Raw genomic sequence first — 6,010 nt, 5'->3', positions numbered from 1 at the left:
ATTCTCGACTGAGAATGTCTGCACATGTCCAGGTTTGGCTACAGGAGTTCTGAATCTCACCATCGTCGCTCCTCAGGTCGACCCTTACACCTAGAATGATCTCCAATGCCATGCATCATCGCTGAACGTGTCCTGACCTTTACGACTGTCGACCACATTCTACTTTGTAGTTAGTAGTGTCACTCGAAGCTGGCCCATGGGACAAGCTCTTGGGGGAGGGAACGTCCCGGCCTTCGCCCTGGCCTCGGTCTTCTCGCTGGCAGCCGGAGTACTTGCGGTGATCAAGCGGCCCAAGCTGTCGAACAACTACCAATCCGCCGGATTCCACATGGGCTGAACCCGGAAACCCCGAAGCCAGTTGTTGTGTGTAACATCCAGATGTTTAGTGCCAACACTGCTAAACCTCACCCCCATTTTGACATTTGTTTATACTATATGGAGATGATTCTTTTCCCCCTCTTGCCCTTTATGCTCTTCTTGCCGTCTTTGTTAGTCTTCTTGATCCTCCGCCGGCGCTGGTCGGCCTCCTCCACCTGCCGGACTACGCACTCCCGCGTGTCCACTCGCTCCGCCAGGGCCCCGATTAGCGCGCACTGATGCGCGCTCCGCTGGCACAACGCCGCCATCATCTCCATCAGCTTCTTCGCGTCCAGGCCGTCGCCACGCGGTAGAGCGGCAGGCGGAGGTCGTGGCTGCGCGGGTGGCGGACGGGGTGGAGGCGTTGCGCGGGGACGCGGGTCGGCCTCGAGGAGGAGCTCATGCGGCAAAATGAAATAAATATTTTGTACCAAACTTTTATACTTATTTCCTTTTATTTTATCATATTAAAATATTAAGGAGTATAATTTTTTATATTTAGTTGTTATAGTTAGCCACATAATTTAGTTGGTATAGTTTTTTTACTTGTAGTTGGTATAGCTAACTAGTCTTCTTTGTTATAAGTTGTAATGTATATTATTGATCAGTTTTTAATGCTAAGTTCAAATTAAGTGATGTAATAGAAGTTATTTTTTAATTATTTTTGTGAAAATTCTACAAATTATATAAAAACACGTACATATTTTTGTGTATGTGTGCATGTTCATGCATAGTTTTGTTTCATTAAATATCATGTTAGTGGTTTAAAAAATAATGTCCAACTATACCTAAATAGTGATTTGTACTGTAGTATTAGGTGTGGATATTCATAGAACCTTGTAGAGTATAAATTGCACAGACTGGAAATTTGCCGCAAGTAAAATTTGGTAATAAGTTCAGCATATACATGGTATTGAAATAGCTCGATCATCAACGAATGTAAACATATCGCATGCTTACATACAATTTGTATATTTGGTATGCTCATCTAGATGACAGGTTTTGTCTGATGTATACAAGAGCTTGGGCTAGATTCTAAAATAAAAGGTTATGTATGGATTAAACATGGTAATCTAGCTTACATAGATTTGAGTACAACCTCGGAGAGAGAGACTAGTAGGCTAACCAAGTTCATAGTCGCCTATCCGATTCATTGTCGCCTATCAGCTTGGTTGTTACTTTGATATGTGATGTAGATTTCCTCCTGCAAAACTAAGATTTTATTTTACATGTATATATTAATCTATTCAGAAACTAAGCTCCCTAGATTTGGAGCCCCTTGGTGCATCGGGTGCTCTGGAGATGCTATGGTGATACTAAACTCGCTAGATTTGAAGCCTCATGCTGCATCATGGGCTTTGGGATGGTATGACCCCGCATGTAAGGGTCAGTGTCTCTGGGCTTCTCGGGGCTGGCCGTTTTTTCAGTTTTGAGAAGGTATCGCTTGTTTTAATAGTGTTTATTTTGTTCTTTCCTTTTTTTGTTTTTCTTCTCTTTTAAAGTTTTCATGTAATTTTTTATAATAGCCGCTGGTGATCTGTCCCTCAAATGCTATGTACTATGCTAGAGAGAAACAACATAAAAAATACCTCCTAATTAACAACCAGCACGATCTAGCCACGCGGGTGAAATATGCTTTTCGTACAAGAATTAGCTAGAAAGATATGTCGACCAAGTCCACGCATTGCTCTGCAATTTGTCTGATACGTTATCCATCATTTTATTTATTATTTTCCAAGTTCACGTTTAGTCTTTTGACACGCGAACATAAAAATACAATAATTGTCAATATGCAATGACTGACTATTTTTAAATATTTTTCTTTTTTCATTATTGTCTACTTTGAAAAGGTAAAATGAACTTTACATCGATTTAAATTGTTCAAAGTATACTAAAAATTATTGTGTAAATTTATATATCTTCATACCGGACCAGAAGCACACAGATTACTGTGTATCTTCATTGTATTTCTGAAATACCCAATTATTAAAATTTGACTGTTGTATTTTGTAAACTATTCAACATATATCAAAATTATTTTGTAATAATATTAAATTACTAAAATGTATCAAAACATGCCAACCATGTTTCTTTGTAATGTAAAAATAATTTTGGACAACAATTTTTAAATACGTGTTAAACATATTCTAAAAAACATGTTGAACCTTTTTTAAATACACATGCAAAAAAAAAATTGAATGCATGACGAAAATTTTCAAATAACGTTAAAAATTTTAACACATGTGTAACATTTTCCATAAAAAGAACATGTTGAACATTTTTCAAACGCACAAAACACTTTCTTTAAACTCATGGCAGTCATAATTTTGTCTTAATAGCCAAAGCGGATTTTTGAAGAGGTACATAACAGCCAAAGCGGATTTTTGGAGCATGGTAGCCGCTGAGCATTTTTTTGAACCGCCACTTGCTCGAATACATGGTTTGTGGTGGTTTAAATGCATTGGGGTTGGATGTAACTGCCAAGGTCTTGTTCAATCCTGGACGCCACGACACATGCATGTCAGACACACATGCTTCTGTGTATTTAACCCAACTTCTTGCTTTCAGTACACGGGAAGAAAGAAGAGCGACACTATAAATGCTTCCGGCTGTGAAGTCGAAGCCGCGGTGACGGGGCCAGGTGGTATACGATGACGCGTGACAGGTTGTTCGTTCGGTGATCCTCCGTGATGCCAACCTTGCCTAGTTCCTTCGTAGTTCATCATCGGAGTCAGAGCTGCGTTGGCTTGTGTGGATTGTATGGAGTGTAGTGTTGCAGCTACTAGGGCTGTTGTTTTTCTTTTTCTTTGATCTTCGGATCTTCAGGTCCTAGGACCTTCACCACCTTGTTGTTTTCCGTTGCTCTCTGCTATTATCAATGAATGTCAGCGATGCTGGATCTTTCAAAAATAAATGCTTCCGGCAGAGATATGAGCAGCATTAATTCCTTCATCAGTATCCAACTCTCTTGCTTTTTATGCTGCAAGTGGGACTGGATTCCATTATTATTCTGTTCATGCATTTCGAACCAACCAACACAGATTATTCCGAGAGTTTTGTCCAAGCCGAGACCAGGGTTCGAAAATTCTAAGACATCGTCGTAGGTAAACCGCAACCTGCGGAGCTTGCAGTGCGTTTCTGGAAAAGGAAAAGCAGTACACCTTATCCCGATCACATCAATCATAGCTGGCGGATGAAAGCTCCGAGGATGGCCGTACATGCACGAGCTGGTGACATCGCATCGGCAAAGCCATGGGAAACGGGTGGAGAGGACGGCCGGAAAACGGCGGCCACGGAGCTCGGAGCGTGACGCGGACGTGGACGGGTAGGGCCAGTGCGATCCAGGTCCAGGCCAGGGGGCGTGCACCGGCGCCGGGACCGCCGACCCGACCGTGTCACGGCTCGGATGATCGGGGCGCGTGTCGTCTGAACCGTCGGCGCCGTCCGGCTTTGGTCGGGCCGTGCTTGCGGCTCCACGACTGGGAGAAAATATATGCCTCCACTCTGGTTTGAGTGAGAGATCTGTTTGAGACTTTGATTGATTGAGCCTAACTAACACGCTTTGCCACTCGATGCGAAGACAAGATATGATTCGAGCCCGATATCTTTCTCCCTCTCGATCTCTCTAGGCTAGGCTTTTTTGACCTTCTGCGACTCATCAAGTGCCAGCCCACACGCACGCATGTTCCACGCACACAGCACGCATCTCTCCGTGTTTAATGTATTTAATCCGTCATCGTACGTAGAGATACTACTACGAGAGACGGAGAACCGGAAGCCAGATCATAATTAATTAATGCTACCGGCCGAGAAGTGGCAATATTAATTCTAGTTGGTGTACATTCTTCACTAGGCATCTAGTAACTCATTTGCTTTATGCTGCAAGTGGGGCAGGATTTGGACATTATTTTGTTCCCAGCAAACTCTTAGTGCTAGCACTACCACAGAGACTTCAAATGTCAGGAGCTACTACCTCTCTGATCCGAGCTACTACCTCCGATTCATAAAACGTGTCGCGGTTTTGAGCTAATCCCAGTTCAAATCTACGGCACTTATATGAAGCAGGCGATGAGGCGCATCACCGAAGCCGTCGATGGCAGTGCCCGGGCAAGTGATATCGAGGCCTCAACGCTGATGGAGACGAGTGGAGTGCCGGTTTGTCGGAATCTTCTGTTGATCCAGCAATTTAGAAGGATAGTTGGGGTGGGCCCAACACGGCGGTGGGCGGGGACGGTGGGTCGGCGTCGGCCGAAGGCAGTGAAGTTAGGAAGTTTACGCCAGTGGTCTTAGGCGGTTTTGGGAAGAAGATGAAAAGGATGGTCAGAAGGTTAGGGCATCTCCAATGCCGGCCAGCAATTCCTCCGGTATATGTCCGTGGTCCGCAAACATGATGCGGATGTGAGCCATCCAACGCTAATTACAAAGTATGCAGCTAGGAGGAGAAAAAGTAGGTGAGGACCATGCATGTGGTGGGATATTGTGGTGTGTTGTTCGGCTCAGAGGAGAGGGTGATCATGCATGTGCGGAGAGAAAGAAGAGAAGAAGACCATGCGGAGGCTTTTGGTTGGTCAAGTGGATGTCCAGACTCCGGTATATCTCTCCTCCTTTTGTCTCCAATTTACCGAAAACGGACGTCAGGACCGCTTCGCGGACCGATACGGTTCCCCGTTGATTGCAAAAGTCAACAAATGTATCCAACCGGACATATACTGAAGCTTTGCGGGTCTTAAGTTGAAGATGCCGTTAAGGAGGCCATTTGGCCGTTCGTTTCGCATGGAACGGCCTAGAACAATCGATTTACAAAGAGAAACACCGGTTGACTAACTTTTAAATTAGCAAAGCGAAAATTCAACTCGGTGGCCAGGCTCATCTGTTCCCGGCCAGCCAAACAATCAAAACAAATGCTAGAAAAAATTTAAAAAAAAATTGTGTGTGGTAGATAATTTGATGCGTGATGTCCGCTCCAAATTTCGACTCATTTGGACACTTGAGCAGCACTCGGCAAAAAAGATAAATTGGGTCAGAACAGTGCATGAACAATAAACTTTTTTACGGACCCTGATTTTGTCTTTTTTGCCGAGAGCTGCTCAAATGTTCAGATGAGTTGAAATTTGTATTGAACCTCACGCATCAAATTATCTACCACACAATTTTTATTTTTATTTTTGAATTTTTGTACTCCCTCTGTTCCACTTTATAATGCGCCTTTGTGTGTAGCGTTTATACCAATGTGTGAGCTGGCGTTCTTATTTGGACAGGATTTGCCCTCCGACTGCTTGCTCTGTCACAGCACATGGGTGTCTGCGCCTGCGTTCCTGTGAACAGCCAAGGGCTACTTTTGTCCAAAGCAGCTTACGCGCACTACATTTTGGAATCTGGGCCAAAAACTATGCGCATTAGAATATGGAAGGGAGGGAGTAGTATTTGTTTTGATTTTTTTCGTCACGCAGGTGTAGCTGAGCCCGGAAGCAGAAACGCGGCACTTCAAGCAAAGCCGTACAGTATCTTTCTTTGTACCAGCATCTGTTGAACTTTAGATGTGCAAAGTTGTGTGCGCCATACACACATGTGCAGTGCAGGTGCAAAGAAGAGGTTCTAGAACATGTCCAGCCAGCTAGCCAGCCAGCCAGCAATCACCCGTCAAGTCGTCGTC

This window comes from Triticum aestivum, chromosome 4D (genome assembly GCF_018294505.1).
Source record: "Triticum aestivum cultivar Chinese Spring chromosome 4D, IWGSC CS RefSeq v2.1, whole genome shotgun sequence".
In the NCBI taxonomy this organism is placed as follows: Eukaryota; Viridiplantae; Streptophyta; class Magnoliopsida; order Poales; family Poaceae; genus Triticum; species Triticum aestivum.
The sequence above is the reverse complement of the archived record's forward strand: the minus strand, read 5'-3'. Positions refer to the sequence as shown.